The 19,230-nt window shown below is 43.6% G+C and overlaps 1 protein-coding gene across 5 annotated transcripts in view; it reads right to left on the bottom strand.

Annotated features, from left to right (window-relative positions):
- Positions 1-19,230, bottom strand: part of Rnf152 (ring finger protein 152) — a 72,085-nt gene that overhangs the window by 24,827 nt on the left and 28,028 nt on the right. Inside the window, exon 1 of one of the 5 annotated variants that reach the window (XM_005373014.2) lies at positions 18,006-18,022. The exons of 3 other annotated variants lie outside the window; for them this stretch is intronic. The gene's annotated coding sequence lies outside the window, so the exon portion shown is untranslated. Of the gene's footprint in view, positions 1-2,851; positions 2,925-18,005; positions 18,023-19,230 lie in introns of those variants that run through there. One more of the 5 variants, XM_013511141.1, reaches the window with a different exon arrangement.

Here is a 19,230-nt window from a genome sequence, read left to right on the forward strand (position 1 = left end):
ATTCTTGCTTTCTTACTCTTTGTGTTTGCTTCTAATTTGTGGCTTTATAGGTAGACTTTCAGAGTCCCTGCATTCCAGGAAGCCTGAGGGCCAGTCCTGCCCCCTGCAAAGTTCCACCCTAGGCCCCAGGATCCAGGATCCAGCAAGGTGCAGGCTTAGCACCCTAGGGAACTTTTTGTTCCAGAGGAGAACCATCCCATCGAAAAGTAGCACCAAAAAGTAATTACATTTTTAATGCTGATAGTTCTATGCTCCATATCTAAGTAGCTCTGTAATAGATATTTAGATATAGCAGCAAAGTGATATTCATCTGTAGGCTTGGAGATGGGGTGAAATTTTTATCCCAATATCTACCCTCCTCAGCTAGTGCTGCATTTCTGAGCTTCTTTCCTTCTGCATCCCTGAAAGCAGAGTTTTCTAAAAGCACCACTATTCTTCCCTTAACTGTTCTGCCCAGCTTGCATCTCCCGAAGCATCTGACCACCCTGGTAGCAAAAGAGCCATATACACATGGGATCTCACTATCTAGTGCAAGATATGGGTACAGAGAGAGAACCAAGCATGGGGTGCATGGGACAGGAACTTGTGGGTGATCAGAAGTCAGGCACAGCCCATTATAGATTCCATCTTCTTGCTTTAGAAATTCCTACAGAGATCCATGCATGATGGATGTTTAATAATGCCATCAGTCTAACTAGCAGGGATTTCTAGTGGGTATGCATAAAGAGCCAGTAGTAAGGCCTGAAATTTTGGACATTAGACCTTTCATTTTTCCAAGAGAGGAGAACCACATAGTAACTATCTCCAGATCTGTAATGGGATATGACACCAAGACTCAAGGAACCAATATCCATGAAATGGGCCCTAATCTATTAATGACAGGTACAAAATGGCAGATTCCATTGCTACCCTGTGCTGCAAGTCTATATGCTTTATTTAAAGATAATAAATAAATAAATAAATAAATAAATAAATAAATAAATAAATAAGCACAGGTCAGTTCTGACTGTTCCTATCATGGAATAATGAGATCTTTGTGACTGTCCTTTCAAATAGGGATTAGCTCTGAGACAAGGCCTCCCTTTTCTAGCCTAAACATTCTTACATTTGGGGGTTGCAAACCACACTAAGAAAATGATGTGGGGTACAGTCCCCACTTCTTCTGAGAGGGTGGCAGTGCACAAAGATATATTCATTTGCACACAAGTGTGTGTATAATCCTAGAGTCCGGTCACTGAAGCCTATCCAGGAAGCCTCAAGTAAAGAACAGACCCAGCTGGTGCTCCGCACACTTGAATGGGCTACCAATTCGGTGCTGCTTTGAGCAGCAAGATTCTAGAACAGGAGTCAATACTCTTTTTCATACAGGGACAAATGGTAATATTTTAGGCTTGTTGGGCCACTGAGTTACAACTACTCTACGATTGTAGTAGGAAGCAGGCACAACACAAAAGCAAATGTACATGTTCTAATAAAACTTGATTTACTAAAATAGGAGGAGCACTGGGAAGACCTCCACGCTATACTAAAAGGCGTCACCTTAAAGCTAGCACAGGAGCTAGGGGTGAAAGAACTTGCTTAACATATATGAGCCCTGAGTTTGATTCCCAGCAACACAAAATAAAATACAGCTAGCACAAAGAACACGAGAGCAAATCACAAAGTTAAACTCTGTCCTAAGTTAGTTTTTAGAGGTTCATTTATTTTCAACCCATTTATCATATTCACAGTTGCTTTGGTAAGCTGCAATTCCACTTATTACATTTTTCCTACTAAAGAATTTGTTATGAACAAGCTATTGTTCCATTTTCTAACCAACACAATGAGGGTCAGAATAATTCCACATTATGAACATTTCCTGAAAGACCCTTTGTGGCCTCGTTTTCTAGCACAGTTCTATTAATTGACAGCTGACCGCAAACCAAAAGAAAAACAGAACACATTCTCTCGTGTTCCCGGGGCCTGTTTCTCTTTTGGAGCCTGCTGTCACTGCTTGAACAAGCCTGGCAGCTGTCACACTCCAGGCAATCATTATAAGGGCTTCATTTCCCTAAAGAATTGTTTTCACAAAACTTGGGACCAGCAAGGCTCTCTGGCCCTTCCCTGCATGACAGAAGGTCAGTGCTTCCCTATGAAGCACTTTCCTGGCGCTTCACTGTGTCTCTTCCGGTCCACGACTGGATGCAACCCCTGCACCACAGCCTGCAGAGTGGAAATGGCTTAGATGAGCTTCCCCCAACTGTCCTGCACTTTCAAGTTCAGGCCCGGCCTCATGGCAAGATTTTAAAATGCCCCATGCAAGGTTGTTGAGCAATTCTGAAAGCTATTGTCTTTTCAACGCATTCACACTGTACAGATAAGCCAGTTCTCACCAGAAATGACTTAAGCCAATGGGGTGCTTCAAACATCACCAAATTAGATGTTAACATTCTTTGGGATTCTGAGCTATTGTTTCCAGGCACTACAGAAAACAGTATGGCTGTTCCTCAAAAATTTAAAAACAGAGTAATCATATGAAACAATTCCAATCCTGGGTATATACCCAGAAGAATCAAAAGCAGAGTCGTAAAGAGATAGTTAAACACCTGTGTTCATAGTAGTATTAGTTATAATAATCAAAACATGAAAAATCCAGTTGTCATAGACAGATGAACAGAGAAATGTGGCATATCCATACAATGGAGTATTATTCAGCCTTTAAAAGAAGGAAATTCTGACACATGAAAGCAGGGATGAATCTTGAGGACATGAGAGTGAATGAAATAAGCCAATCACAAAAGGACAAATACTGTATGATTTCACTAATAAGAAGTAATTATAACAGTCAAAAGTCATAGGGTTAGTGACATACCTCTGTAGTTGAGTTCTTGCTTATTACATGTGAGGTCTTGGGTTTGATCCCAGCACCGAACAAATCAGAGACCGAAAATAGAATGGTGGTTGCAGGGAATGTGAAATGTGGGTCTTTAATACCACTCACCCATACATGTAAAAATAGTTAAATTGATAATTTTATGTTATGTGTATTCCGCCATAATAAACAAACAAGTTAAAACAAGTAAATAAATAATAAAGTGGGCTCCTACAGCATAGAGGTGTCTAAAGGCACGGGTTTAAAACTTTGGCAAGCCCAGTGGTACTCACCATTTTACATGAAAGCCAAAGTCAAATTCAGGAGCAAACTCCCACAGAATGTTGCACAACTAACCCGAGAGGAGATATGAGTAATCAAGTATTGAGGAATCATAAATACAGTAACTTTCACCATGGCAAAAGGAAACCATTCAGTATTTTGATCTGGCAGACAAAGCCACACCAGCTACCGTGGAGTTTTTTTGCAAGCTTATTGTTATTGTTGTTTGTGTATTATTTATAATTGTTTGGGACTGCAGAATATTCACAGCAGCATTTTTTATCTAAAAAGTTGACTTCAAACAGACCAAGGAATTATTTGTCTTGTGGCTACCTAATAACTCTAAAGATTATGAGAGAGTAAAAGTAACAATAACATAGATCTGTAGGTCGTAAGAGCTTAACACCTCTAACTCCAGTGTGAGCAATGAACTTGAATTCTCAAGAAACTGTATGTAAAATGCATTTTAACCTGGTTTCTAAAGGCTCTGATGGTCTTTAGATATCCACAGTGGCCTTACAAAACAGGCATTTATTTACCTGCTCACCCTAGTGATTAGCAATGCATGTAGACCAAGTAACAAAGAATCTATTTCATTCATTTTATTCCACCTGCTCCTCCCAAGGGCCATCAGCAGACCCGCAGACTGAAAATGGCAACCCTGTAGGATTTTCACATTAATAGGGAGGCTGGGTTAAGATGATTTTCTTATTCACTTGTAGAGGTGACATTTCGGACTGTGCTATTTAAGAAGGGAAATGCTAAGGATCTCTGATAAAACCTCATTAAACAATGAAGTGTGCTCAGAATGCTAGATCTCTTGCCAGCCGTACATGCCAGCCCATGCCACCTGCGCATCCAGTACAGGCCTCGCAGGCCGCCACTCACACTCACACGACGTTTGTGCTGGAAAACAGCTCTTCTAGATAGATGCTGAAGCTTGAAATTTATAGTCCAAAAGGTTGCTTCCCTTAAAGTAGCTTCTGAAAGTTCTAATTTCAGTTCATTTTATATGAGTAGATATATTCATAATGTAAGACACTGCTGGGTTTATGTGAAATCAACCTTCTATCAAAACAAGACTATACCAAAAAAAAAAAAAAAAAAAAAGAAAAAGAAAAAAACAGGACTATAGAGTACTCTGTACTCACAGTCCCCCTCTTCAAGGCACTGCCAGAATGACAAGACTTCCAGTTAAAGTAAAGAAAAACTTGAGTCATTTATAGAGAATTGGATGCACTTTGAGGCCATAACTTTATGTGAAATAAATCAGACACACAAGCTTAAATATCACATGGTTTCTCTTACATGAAAAAGCCAAAGTGTAAATAATGAGCAAACTAAAAGACAGACAATAGGAAGTAGGGAGATAGACCTTTCTCAAAGGGGAAGGGGATCAAGAGATGGAGGGGGAAGGGGAAGGGGAAGGAAAGGAGATGAAAAAAGGAATTCAGATGTGTACCAATGCCACACATGGAATGCAGACATTATATACTGCAAATATGCACCCCAAAAAGGAAGGTGCTCAAGAGATGGATGGGAGGGGGGAGTTAAGATGTATTATGCATATGTACTAATTCCTCACAAGGAATGTAAGTATTGTGTTTTATAAACATGTACTAATAAGAAAAACACCTCCTGTCAGTAACCACTTCCATGTGATGAGCTGCACCATAAGCCATTCAAAACTTTAGCCAGGAGACTAGGATGTAGCTCAATGGTAGAGCATTTGCCTACGACACTGGTGATGAATCTTTTAGTGTTTTCAATGACAAAAATAGCCCTGTGAGGCACATGTACTGCCAGTTCACCACCACTGGCCTAGGATGCGCAAAGTTCTGTTCATTTTTACCAACAAAGTTGGGGGGGGTTGAAAACCTTGGCCAATGTACACTGCTACAGGCTCAATATGCACTTAATATGCATATTTTGCAACTAACTCACCCACATTAAGGTGCCAGGAAATGGCTTCTGGGAGGTGATTGGATGATGAGAGTGAAGCCCTTGTGGGTGGGACTAGTTGTTTTATGCAACAAACCCAAAGGAGCTTATTCACCACTCCTGCCATGTCTGGACACAGCTAGGATGCGTCACATGTGAAGTAGGCAGTGGGACCTCAACAGTCAAATTTGCCTGATCTTGGGCTTCCCGCGTATGGAACTCTGAGAAATAAATCTCTATTTGTTTTGTTTTTCTTCCGGTACCGGGAATCAAACTCATGACTTTGCACTTGACAGGAAGGTGCTGTGCCCCTGAGCTAGATCCCTAGCCCCTATAAATCTCTATTTGTAAGCCACCCAATCTACCCGACTGTTACAGCAGCTCAAACAGAATATGACACACACTTTCTAAGTCCAATGAGGAACTCTCCCACTTTTGCCTTTTAAACTATCTTGGGAGTCTGCTATGGCATCATGAAATAAGTCAAAGTACATCAGTCCTTTACTGCCGAGGAATCGGCTTCCTCCTCACCTCCCTCTCACCACCATTGCCTGTGCAGCCTCCTCTGATTCAGTCACTTCATTACTTCTGGCCCATCCATGACTCTCTCTTCAGGCCTCTACTCCTGCAGCTCAGAGCTTCTTTCTCCACCTGCTTGGTCTGGACAATCCTTTAACTTAGAGGTGAGTGGGGAAGGGCATCTCGGACACACAGATATAGCCTCACCAGGCACCTATACCTTCCTTCCTGCTTGTCTGTCCAGCAGGTCCTTAAGGGATGCCAGCTAGAGTGAAGAGCCCCATACATACTGCTGCTACCTACCCCAACACTGCCCAGACACCTGGCACATATTCTAGAAAACTTTTAAAAATTTGTGAAGGGAGCACCAGGCACAGAAATAATAATACCTCTCTCTCCTTCAACAAGAAGAAAGCTAGACAATGCAACCGATTGACATCTAGAGTTACTCAACTGCCTAAAGAGAGAACTTTGCTTGACCAGTCAAGGTCCCAGTCTGGATTTGAATCTCAACTCTGTTACAAATTAGCTACATAGCTTTGTGCAGTCATACAACCACATTATGAGTTTCCTTATCTGTAATTCAGAGATAACCTTACCTACTTCAAAATACTGTCCTGAGGATAAAATAGGGGCAACTAGTAAAATGTTCATCCCAGTAGCACATACACTAGCTGCTTAAGAAATACTGGAGTCCTTTCCCTCTACTTAAAATATAACTTCATTATTGGGACTAACTACAGTACAGCCATCAAGAAAACAGAATTTTCAATAAGCCAAAAGAAAGAAGTAGAGGAAAAAGAACTGAAACAGACAGCAGAATAATATTTAAAAGCAAAAATAGGGTTGCGGGTATAGCTGAGTGGTAATGTGCCTGCCTAGCACATGCAAAGCCCTGTGTTCAATTAATCAGTCAAGCACAGCAAATGAACAGGCATCAAAGCCTTAACACAGAGAGACAGTGGGCGGTGCTAAATGTGCTATTCCATTTGCATGGGGTCTGCGTTTGGGGCCAACTTGGACCCTTCACTGCACAATGCCAGAACCTTCAGCTGCGGTCTTCAAAAGGTTGAGTGTGCTTACAGTCAGAGCTAGTAAAAGTGGCAAAAGTCTCTCCTGGCTCAGTAAAAAAAAAAAAAAAAATCCCCCTAAGTGTCCTGGAATCTTAATTATGCTGAACTGGTTTTGAATCCGTGGGAAACACAGCCATTGCATATTCTGCTCTGAGGCAAAAATCAAAGTCACTGCCATATCCATGGGATAAACAAATATTTTTCATAAAACACACCTCAGAGAAAAGAAGCTACCATGAGTGATATTATTTTTAATGTAAAAGTGCCATTCAAACACCAATAGTGGTCACACCTTTGAAGTTACTACCAGGGTTTTCTCAAAGTTAATGCGTCCAAAAGAGTTCTTGGTGTCCTCCCAACCCCCCTTAGAGCTGTTCTTTCCATAGTCCTGTTCAGTTATTAGCAACTCCCCTCCCAGCTATTCAGGTCGAAACCTTAAAATCCTGTCTAAGACTCCCCTCTCACATCCAGCTTACCCTATAGACTCCACCTTAAATAATCCAATCACTCCTCTCTAGTTCAAGCACCATTCCTGTCACTGGGAATTTTGGCAACAGCCTGGCCTGGCTCCAGTTTATCTCCTTCTGTGCCCCAGTCTCCTGGTAGCAGGCACCAGAGGGAGAAGGCCCAACCCGTGTCCGAGCTCACTGTCCTCCTCTGCCCTACAGCAGCCGCTCATCTACAGGAAGTGCACTCCACCGCTCTCACACCATCCGGCCATCCTGCCCCAAGGCCGCCCCACTTGCCCTGCCCAGCTTCCTCCACTCCAGCCTTACTGGCCACCAAGCCCTGGCCTGCCTACTCATTTTTCTCTCTGCTGATGTCTTTCCTCTTCATCTCCAAGTCTGTGCTCACATGGCATTTTCTCCAGGCCTTCCCTGTGGCCTTTTTACACATGGCAATGTCTTCCAGCATGCCCTCTCCCCATCTCTTTGATTATTTTTCTCCACACGTATAATTTTCTCACACCTAATGTCATCTCCCTATTTCACTTTGTGTGGAGTCACCCTGCCCCCTTGGAATGTCAGCTTCACATGTCTTGTCACTGCTTTGTCCCCAGAATCAAGAACTGTACGTGGCACACAGCAAGGGCTCAAATCACGAGTGTCTCTGGGCTTCTCTCCACCAGCTACCTCAGCCCGTGAGGCGGCAGGAAGGGCAGGCACTTACGGACTCTGTCCTACCTTTCCCTTTCTCTCTCCCACCACATCACTCAAAGTTTTCCGCGCTGCTTAATATTTTTGCAAGATATTTTTTTCTGCAACACAGAAAAACTAGGTCCCAATTCTGTCTCATATGAGTTTCCTTATATTAAAAACCTCCAATTTCCCTATGTTGAAGTTGACCTTGAGGGACTTCCTTGGACCCATGATTATAGTTCTGAGAACTTGGCTCCTTTTTCTAAAATTATGTCAAATGTGTCATAAGCGAGCAACTACAAGGAATACCTACAAAGTTTTAGGTACTATTAACACCCATTCCTCCCAACGGACACACACAAAGGAGGAATTAATTATTAAATTGCAGTCATCTCCCCAAGTGACTGCCAAACTAACACCACAGCCTGGGAAGGTTTCTGAAATACGTACAAATAAGCTTTAGAATGTAACCCAAATTTTTAACCTATGAGTTCAGATTACCCAACACAAAACGGATCTCTCCATCATCGGGTAATTTGGAAGTGCCCGACTGGGTGATTGAGATCCTCCCCAAGTGAGTCTGAGGAGCACCTAGCTTCTGGGATAAGTCCTAACAGGTACTCTTGGGGATTGAGTGAGCTCAGTGCTCAGTACCCCTATCACTAACATATCTAAATAGGATGCCTCTCCATCAGACCTGACTGTATTGGCTAATACATCCTTCCTCCTTCCCTCCTAACCTCTTCACTGTGGGTTTTGCCTGAAGCAGTAATAAAATAGTGTTGAAAGCACACAAGAGTCAGCGCCCTCTGGAATTAAATGGCAGACCTTTCCCTGGCAAGCCTTTTGAACTTGGGCAAGTTGTCTAACCTTGTTGTGGCTTCATGCCCCTCCTCTGTAAAACATGAGAAGTAAGAAAAATATCACCTCCTACAGCTGCTGGGGGATGAAATGAGAAAACGTGCACAAAGCTCACGGCATAGCGTCTGGCACAGAAAAAGCACTTAAAGAAAAATGCTGTCGTTATCACTATCCCCCTCATCATTTCTCATAAACGCTTTTAAGTGAAACTCGTGCAAGAACAAAATTCCTTGGAGCATCTTGTAGAATTATTCTGCATCTTTAAATAATTCTTATTCAGTCTTAAAAAGCGGAGTTAAAAATAAACCACATGGCTATCATGATCACCATGAAATTTAGTGAACAGCTCTAATGACTAATAAAACCGAAGGCAGGCTCAAGCTACATATACTTAATTAGAGCGCAAGAAATCTGTACTAAGGGAATCTTGAAAAAACTTTCGAGTTTCCACCCTTTTCTATGAAAAAGGTATATATTTATGACACCACAGTAACCCTGTTTGTGAATGGAACCTAGAAACGAGGTTAAAAGACACAACTTTATGGTTTACTCAATCTCTTTTTGAAGTTCAGCAATCTGGTGAAGGTTTACTCGGGCTCCTCCAAGCACTGGAAGTGCATCAAGCCTTAGATTGTGAAGTCTCCAGATACCTAGGAAGCCCCATCTGGGCAAGGACCACGCACACAGCTGCAACAGCTAGCACAGTGCCGGGCATATGGAAAAGCCCCGTCACCCCAGTCACATTGGGACGTGATTGATGGTGCTGCGGATCAGGTCAGAAAGCCATGGTTTCTCCCCAGAGGATCACCTGAGGCACCAGCAACATGCCAAAAATCTTTCTCTGCTTCATTCCCCAGGCCATCTACTGAGAGCCACAATTCTAAGAAACTTCTCATGATCTGACTCTAGTTAGTACAAATGACCATCTAAGTACTTACACTTCCTATCTAGCAAGGACAGCCTTACCTCATCCCTCCTTCCCACTCACCTCTGTGTGTCATGACTTTAGATCAAACGTCCAACAAGTACAGTCCTTGATAAGAAAGTCTACTTTGCACAAACTGTATATCTACATTTTCACAGTGCATCTGTAGTGTGCTTATTACCAGGAGGAGCAGTCCAACAAATGTTTGTTGAAAGCACTAGGGAGGAGGCAAAGGGGCGCTTATCCAAGCTCCTGAACTGCCCCAGCTTCAACAGTGAGAGGGAAGAAGAGCAGGGATAGGGTGCCTTCCCTATTCTTCACAGTAGGCCTCTGGGAGGGTATCTTATTCACCCATTTTACAGATGAGGAAATTACCTCAGTGTTCCTCAGTAAATTTCAGAGCCAAGATCTAAATGGAGATAATATAATCTGGACTATCTATACATTCAGATTCACCCAGTAAACCTTTTAAAACTCAAAACATTCATTCTGGGGGACTGAGGCACGAGGATTGTAAGTTTGAGCTCAGCCTGGCAAATCAGCAACTTAGCAAGACCCTATCTCAAAATAAGAAAAGGGCTGGAGATGTAGCTCAGTGCAAAGACTGATGTTATACCAAGCACAAAAAGCAGGAGGAGGGGGAGGATTTAATTACATTAGAACCATTTTTAAAAGCATTAATATTTCTATTTACAGGTGAGAAAATGAAACCCAGCAGATTAGATGACTAGTAAGAAGCTACGCAGTGCCAGAGCCAGTATCTACTTGTTCACTCTCTTAGAATCCTGAGCAATAAGGACCCTCGTCTGTTCTTATACACGAACATTAAGCTCATCTACAGGGTATCACCTTTCCAGCTACAACCCAGAAGTCCCTTTGAAAATGTAACAGCAACATCTGTCCAGTACCTTGTCACTTATAAAAATAATTCTGTCTATAATATTCTCCCTGTGACATGCAGAAGGCAGACAATGTCACCTGCTGTCAAAGGTCAGGCTGTTCTCTCAGTGACAGGCAGCCCAGGGCTGGCCTCAGCAGCACATCACAGCTCCAAACATCCAGGGAGGGCAGCGATGGCAGTTTTCAAAGACCACAGCCCTTGGAAACAGTGGTTCCAAGAAAGAGTTTTAAAAATGATTATCTTCTCCTCCAAACGGGAAGCATAAGGACGTAGGAAATAACTAAAAGGAGTATGTAATACTTTACGAGAGACTCACCCCTTTGAGAAGAAAATCTCCTGTTTTCCTTTTTTCTCCTTCACTCGTGCTTTTCATAAACCTCTGTGCAATAAAAAGTGTTTGCTGATTAAAACTGTGCTTGCCATCAGGGGACAGGGATTTGTTTGTTAAACATGCTCAGAAGTGGCGAGTAACTAATACTTTCACATTCTTTGCCTGAGTTACACTACAGCTCACAAACCGATCTGTGTATATCACTGAAAGAGGAGACAGAGTCCTTGACAGAGCGTTTCCCCCAAAACTCAAAAGAGCACGCAGATTGCCAGTCTCCAGTGAGAGTTGATTTATAACCTCCCTGCACAGCGACACCTCTGTGGCGGGTCTCAATCTCAGCTGCACGCTGCTATCACCAGGAGAGGCTTAACGATTTTCATGTTCTTCTACGTCCAGAGCCTCTGATTTAATCGTCTGGGAGGAAACTACGACCTGGACATCAGGGCTTTTAAGATCTCACCAGGTGATCCTCCAGACCATCCACGCTGACATCCACAGGTACAGAAAGCAAGACACACACCTGCCCGCTCCTCTCAAAAACTCTGTCACAGGTGCTAACGACCAGGAATAGTTTCACAATTAAGAATTATTTGATGCCATGGGCTTAATACTTGCAGACACAATCTATGCATTACATAATTGAGAAGTCTGTATTATTGTTCTCTGCTCTTCCTGACTTAACCATTTTAACCTGGAAATCTAGAAGAATATAAGATATTGATTTTCCAAGTGATAACATCAGCATAGCACTTTGTAATTTATAAACATAGAGGATGCAGTGTCACATTTAAAACCATTATAAGAACTGTGGGATAGGTCAATGTTTTAGTTCCTATTGCTGCTGCAACAAATTGCAACAAATTTAGTGCCTTAAAACAACGTGAGTTTATTATCTTATAGATCTGAAGGCGCTAAAATTAGTCTCCCCAGGCTAAATCAGCAGGGTTCCTCCTAGAGGCTCTGAGGGGAGCATCTGTTCCTTCACCTTTTTTAGCTTCCAGGGGCTGCCAGCACGCTTGGCCTTCGGGCCCTTCTGCATGTACTTCAACCCCTTGCTCCGTCCCCTCTCCTAGACCCACTTTGACTTGCCCGCCTCCCTTTTGTGAAGACGCTTGTGATTATCCTGGGCAGCCCCGATAACCCCAATAACCCACATAACCCAGAAAACCCTGATAACCCGGAAAACTTGCCACCCAAAGACACTTAATCTGATCACTTTCATGAAACTTCTTTGCCCTCTATTTTGACATAGCCACAGGGCCTAGGGATTAGGCCGAGAACATCTTCAGAGGATGTCATTCAGCCTGTCAGAAAGGAAGGCAAACCAGCATCACCACCCTGTGGCTGTGCCCATCCCCTTGCCCAAGAGGACCATTCTTCAGTTGAACAAACTCAGGCTCGGGGTTGTAGGACTTGTCCGGGTCCTACAGCTCTCTAGGTCAGGGACAAACAAACCTAATCTCTCAACTCCAAGTCTCATTTTTGTCTCCTTTTTTATTTTGTGGCAGTACTAAAGATTGCAGTCAGAGTCTCATACTGAGCTGAATCCCCAGCCCTTTTTTTTTTTTTTTTTTTTTAATTTTTGAGGGAGAGCCTTGCTAAGTCACTGAGTTTTTCAGGCTGGGCCTGGATTTTCAATCCTCCTGCTTCAGCCTCCCAGAATGCAAAGATTACAGGTGTGCACCACTATGCCCAACGGAAGCCGCACTTTCTTTCTGTTGCACTTTGTTGCCACCCCCATGATAAGGCATTGTTTTTTGTGATAAATTTCTTCTTTTCCGACCTCTTACCATGCTGTTAATGAGAAGCATTTTCACTCAGACTCGGTTATTCCTCTGCTTCTCAGCAAATTATGCCAAATAGAAACCAGCAGTTCCATGCCCCACACTGGTAAACCCCCCTCCAGCAAGCTGTTCTGCGTGATCCAACAGAGCCGGCAAGCCCAGTGAGGCCAGCAAGTCATTATCCAGACTCCCAGGTCCATCTGAGAGCAGTCATGCAAGAAGGTTTAGGAAGAAAACAGCAAGCCCTCAGCTTTGGGAAAGCATAACAGTCTGAACCTGCTCTGACACCGACATCCACAGCAAAAGTCTCGAGGACAAATAGTTCACATTGCTCTCTTCTACATTTAACACAACCTACTGAGAATGGCAGAGGAAACCGACCCCTCCGTGATTTCCCGCAACTGTTTCTCTCTCCTCACCAACAAGGGAACTAAAGAGGTGGGCATGCAGAGAACCAGCTAGTGTCCTCCCAAATGGGGTAGTATTTTAGGTGGAGTAATTAGGAGACAGTCCTATTTTCTACATACAGTATATCCTACTATAATGGCTCCACTTCTATCGATAACTTGGGATTTCATCCCTCTCCTTTCACTGGCTCATAAGGGGGAAAAGAACCCAGTGCTGAATCATAGCCACCTAGCAATGGGAGAAAGTAAACAAGCCAAGCAAGTCTCAGTGCCAAGCTTATGCTTTGCCTATGTCTGTGTTCAATCTGATGTGAAAATAGTGGGGGGGAAATCAATGCAGCATCAGGCATAACAGCAGCAAGTTACATGATTTTCCTGGACTGCAGATAACTCATGTACTCCGTCTCAAAAACTGTACAATAACAACAGATAGGACTTATAAAGGTTATCTGGAAAAATCCGAACCACCACAATATTATAAATAAGTTAATGGTGGTGGGAAGGAAGAGGTCCTGGAATTTACTGTGTGGCTTGTGTTTCTACCAAATCCATGGTCTGAAGCCACCATCATAAATAATTATAACCAGGGTGTGAAGTGATTTTAAGGGGCAGGAAGATTCCCTGACATCTAAGGAAGACAGAGGTGCTGTTACTAACTCGGAAAATAATCCAATGTATTTCTTCAAGCTTTTCCATAAGGCCAGCAGCATCAAGAATTCTGGTTTACCAGAATCAACCATAAAAATGTAATAAAATCAACTTGTCCTAGCTCTTTTAATCCATCAGTTTTGCATCACGATAGCCTCAAAACTAAACTGGCTAAAGTGAAACACTGAACACCGGCCAAAGTTCATTACTACACATACTTCATGACCACTTGATGCTTCCCCGCATGCTAGCACTGGAAGAGACCTCGGTCTAGTCTCAGCTCTGCCATGAACTTGCTGTGCAACCCTAGACCGGTCACTCAACTTCTCTGGGTGTCAGGGTTAATATTCATAAAGTGAGAATGCTGGACACAATGACCTTCCAAAGTCTTTTCCAATTGTGACTCTAAAAGCTTCCAAAAGATCCATTAACCAAATTCACTGGCTGATTTCTACCTGAAATTAGATTCTAATTGAGTCACTGAGTAAAGTGATAATAATGAAGCCAATATTCAATACTTTTAAAAACTAAATGCTGGAGAACACACCTAAGATGGAAACAGCATGGTGAGATACACAATGGGGTTCTCTCCTGGGAAAGCTGCAAAGCCGGGGGATCCCAAGAGCTTACTTGCAAGAAGTCCCCCATGGGGAAATTTGTCTGCAGAAGAGGCTTGTTCACATACGCTGCCTTCAGCACTCAGAGCCTTCCGGGAACGGACTCAGCAGGGATGTGTGGGTGGCACACAGTATTGGGACGCAAATTCAACACAGTCACGGCTGGGACCCTTCTGGCCTCTGAGGGTCAAGCAGAGGAAAGTGGCGTGTGCGGGAGATTTGCTACATCTTCCTCCCGTCATCCTCACGGGCTCCATGTCCTCACTAAGGATGTTCCGCGATCTTTATACCTTCGAGGATCTTAGAAGTTAGGAAAAGAAACACAAAACACAAAGTGGATTCCCAGAGCTGCTGCCTTCTCTAGGGATTTAGTTCCCTGAACGGCTCACTCCATGGGACAAATGTTCTTGCTTAAGTGGAAGAGCCCGGGAAAAAGTGACAGGAAAATTGAGGACTTGCTATAAAACCCATCTTCAAGTAGCCATAATTATCACAAGAGCGTCCCTTACGCATTATTTACAAACCCCTTTATGCACAATCCTTCCTCTCCTAGCAGTCCTCAGCTACATACAGTGCCATTACTCAGAACAACATTTTAAATTAATTAAGCAGTAAAACAAGGAGAAAAAAGCACTTTTTAGTCAAAACTCTGGAGTGAATATAATTAATATAGGTGCAAAGGAACTGGCATAAAACAGAATCTGACCTTTTACCTTTGTGCTAACAATTCCACCCTATCAATTATATAATAAGGCAATCTTTATTGTCAGGATTGCCATCAGCACTGTAAGACGGAGCGCAGCTGACAGAACTGAGGCATGCCGGTCATGGTGGTACACATTTGTAACTCAACTATTCAAATGCTGCAAGTTCAAGGCCAACCAGTACAACTTAACAAGACCCTATCTCAAAATAAAATTTTAGGCAGGTGTGGTGGCACACGCCTGTAATCACAGCACTTGGGAGCTTGAAGAAGGAGGATTGTTGTGAGTTCAAGGCCAGCCTGAGCTACACAAGTAAATTCAAGGCCAGTCTGAACTACATAGCAAGACTTTGTCTCAAAAAAAAGAAGAAAAAGAAACAAACAACAATAACAAAAACACAAAGTCAAGTCTTCACAAAACTCCAGATCAACAAATTGCTTATTTCAATGCCTGCTCCAGGACAATGACACACTGGAACCACATGATTTTATTTTCATGGTAAAACTAAAATTCATTTTTCTATTAAAAGCTGTCAGATATTTTGCCTGGGACTTGCTTTTGAACCCTTGTAGCTTCAGAACACTCTAGTGTCAATCCTGGAAAATGAAGCAAATGTTCAATAGTTACAAAAGTGGCATTTTTTGCTACAAGCAGCAACAGCCGAAAGAATCTTCCCCAGTCTATTATTACTGGTGTGATGCTGCACCTTACTCACTGGCACTTCTTCTACACGACCAACCCCTCTGTTTCAAGACCATGCTCTGATCACTCAGGACTCAGGAGGAACAAATATCCCCACACTGCAGCTCCGTGTCTTCTGGGTCCAGCAGCCATGAAAAGTGGGAGTGCGTACCTTTGTTCATTGTTTCGGGTGACAGCCTGCCACCCAGCACCTTTCAGCCTGTGCCTTGTTAATCAATAGTCATTTAAACTAAATTTGTCATGGACATCTACATTCTACATTCAAGACTGCTTCCAAAATAATGTATTTTAAATAATCGGCCAAAAACAAGAACAGCAACACAACACTCCTGCTCAATGGTAAAATAGTGGGGAATGAGTGTAGCTTGATTTTTGAGTCTTCTATGCCATTAAATCTGTTGAAATGAATGAAGTCAGCCACCCTTTGCCGGGAGCTGGGAAAGACGAGCGCCTGGCCCAGGCTGAAACACAATTGGAAGCCACTTAGGCACCCACGCAGTCCAGGTTCCAGAACTAACTCTGACAGAGGCATCTAGATAGTTCTGATATAGCCCTCCTGAATTGCACCTGGGTCCTACTGACTATTGCTCAGCTGTGGCCTTTTGCCCGAGGCTCCTCAGCACTTGAGTGTGTTCTTGGATCACCTCTCTAGGAGGTATGGAGCTCATTAGACTCCTGCCAGCCCCTCCTGTCCTCAAGCCACCTGGACCTGTCTCTCCAGCACCCTAGGAAGAGGAGCCTGTCCCTAAGATCCAGTCATCTTTTAAAATGTTCCCCTCTGCCATCTCCCTAGACTTTCTTTAGCAACTTGTTACCTGGAAGAATGTCCGCACTCCAACTCTCCTGTTTCACCGACAGACCACTTTGCCCCTTGGCCTCCTGCCCACAAGCCTTTCACACTCCTTCGTAGGCCCTGAGAACAAGAGCAGCAGCCCCTCAGTGGACCCTTGCTTCACACACTTTATCCTTACTAAGTCCCTCCATCTCAGTTGAAAGCATTTGATCCTGTGGCAATAAAGCTGGAGCGTGGCCATCCTTGTGGTCACCCTCCCTATTTATTTGCAGTCTGCCGTGCAGCAAGCTAATAATTGCCTTGAAGACATCATGATACAGTAAATTTCCCTATTTACATAGAGATGAGAAGCTGTGATCCCAATTTCATAAAAAAAAATAAAAAAAAAAAAGGTATGTTAACTTCAGTTGACAAAGAAGGAGCAAAACCATGATCCCCAGGTTCTCCTGGCTTTCTTCCTACTTCATGATTCATATTTGGGGAATGCACCAGGTGATGTCAGTTACTCCAGGAGGGCGGAAGAAGCACTTTCTAACCCACAGGGCTCCCATTTGGTGTCCCGAAGCCATGATCCTTATTACAGACAAGTGTTGGTGGCTCCCTCCGGTACCTACCAGTCATCACCACTATTCAGAAGACGCTATGTACTCATTCACCTAGCAGAAGGACACAGGGTGATCAAATTCCCACCTCAGTACTTCTGCTAAACCCAGTTGTTTCAAATAAAACAGGAAGAATTCCTGCACTTCCCACTGGTACCATCTGAGCTCCTCGGTTCAGGCTTAGCTGGCTTAAGTGAAACAGGCAACAGAGCATGAGAAGGCGGGTACGCAAATTCACACTCCAAGCTGCTTTAGAAGTGCTGCAAGCATCCACACACTTGCTTCCAGAGGCACCAAGGCATGTTCATTATCGATAGCAGCACAGCTCAGAGGTCTGGGAAAAGTTGGGGTTGTACCCTGCCCAGGGTGGCATGTGCCGCCTAGAAAATGAACTGTAGTATGGATCGATATCAGACCATCTTGAGGGTTGGTAGTGGGTTGGGTTGTGTATCCAAAACAGTTATGTTGAAGTCCTAACCCCCAGTACATGAGAATGTGGCCTCCCTTAGAAATGGGGGAGCTGCAGATGAAATTAGTGAAAATGAGGTCATATGGGACTAGGATGGGCCCTTAGGCCAAACATGATGGGCTTTCTTAAAAACAGAAGAGAAACATGCAGGGAGGGATGGTCATGGGATGATAGAGGCAGATGGCACAGTGGTACACCTCCTAATCAGGGGTCACCAAGGACTCCCAACAAAGCAAGAGAGGCAAAAAGGAGGCTCTCTTACCAGGGCTGAGGACCACAGTCCCATGTCCCTTTAAGTGAGGCCTCCCAGCCTCCAGAAAAAGATCAAAGCCACCTAGTTTGTGGTACCTGGTTAACTTACCTCTCAGAAACTAACATAAGGGAAGAAACAAGCAACATAGGAATCACAAAAACCTCCGGATTTGAAAGCAGTAAACAACAGGAAAAGAAAAATACCTGTTAAGCTCAGGAACCTTTTCACAGCCGGAGTCACCTGTTGGGTACAATGGGAAGAAGGAGTCCCTCAGAACCTTCCAAAGGAAGCTGGAGGTTCTACACAATGACCAAGGGGAGAGCAGGGTAGAAAGGGTGGGAACTGAGGCTTTCTTCTCCCTATTTACACCCAGTGCATGCCTCCTCCCTTCAGGCCCTCCTCCTTCCCCTCACCTCCATGCTTATAGGAAGCAGGAGACACACTGGGGATGTCCATCATCTCCATCTACAACAATGTGTGTGGCAAAGAAAGAGCAGGAAGTATCATCCCCAACTTACACAAGGTTTCAGGCTCAGATGGAGCACAGCCTGCCCAAAGAGGTGAGTTGACAAAGTAAGATGTTTTTGAAAAAGGTGGGGTAGGGCAAAGATGGCTACAAAACAGCCCTCAATATTATATATTTTTTTTTAAATTCTAGAAGCCTTAATCTTTTTCAGTTGTTCAGGTAACCTTATCATAGACACCATCCCCCAATTCTCCTAACGACTCTGTACATGGAAACGTGTTTGGGGGAAAAGCCAAGCACATCTCCCAGACACGAGATGTGGGCTCTAGCCTTTGTGTTCTCTGTTTGTGCTTCCATCTTTGAACCATCTTAAGGAAGTTCACAGCCCAGTGCAATCAACATGCTGCAGGTTTTCCTGAAGCTGGACTTAGAGAGTGTCTGACAAGGTGGAGCGTTGACTGGCAAGTTCCCAGTGAATTTGAAGATGAGATGAATCCTTTCCCCCAAGTAACCTTTAGTAAGTGTTTACAAGGCGGCAGAACCAAAGCACACTGGCAATGTCCCAGGAACAGGCTGGACCAAAAGGGTTACACTGAAAAGCACCAGAGATAAGCAACCTGGGTGGAGAGCTCTGGCTCTAATCAGCTGCCTTTTCCATATATTTTAATCTCTCTCCATCTGAAAAACACCCAGTCATGTTTCATGCCTCTTGCTACTGTGATTTGTTTCTACCCCAGAACACTCAGATACTCGCTGTGCAGACTTTGTCACAACCAACCCCCTGGCCATCAACTGGGTATCTAAAGGATTCAACTCAATTATGACACTCAGTACCCAGAGTTTCTGCACACCCACAGGGTAAGGGGTCAGTCCCATAAGACTGTCCCAACTTCAGATACAGATCACCAGGCCTCCTATATTTCTGACTGACAGCCTATAAATTGGGGCTGCCCTGAACTTCC

Source organism: Chinchilla lanigera, unplaced genomic scaffold, assembly GCF_000276665.1.
Source record: "Chinchilla lanigera isolate Chin_1 unplaced genomic scaffold, ChiLan1.0 scaffold00001, whole genome shotgun sequence".
NCBI classification, from domain to species: Eukaryota; Metazoa; Chordata; class Mammalia; order Rodentia; family Chinchillidae; genus Chinchilla; species Chinchilla lanigera.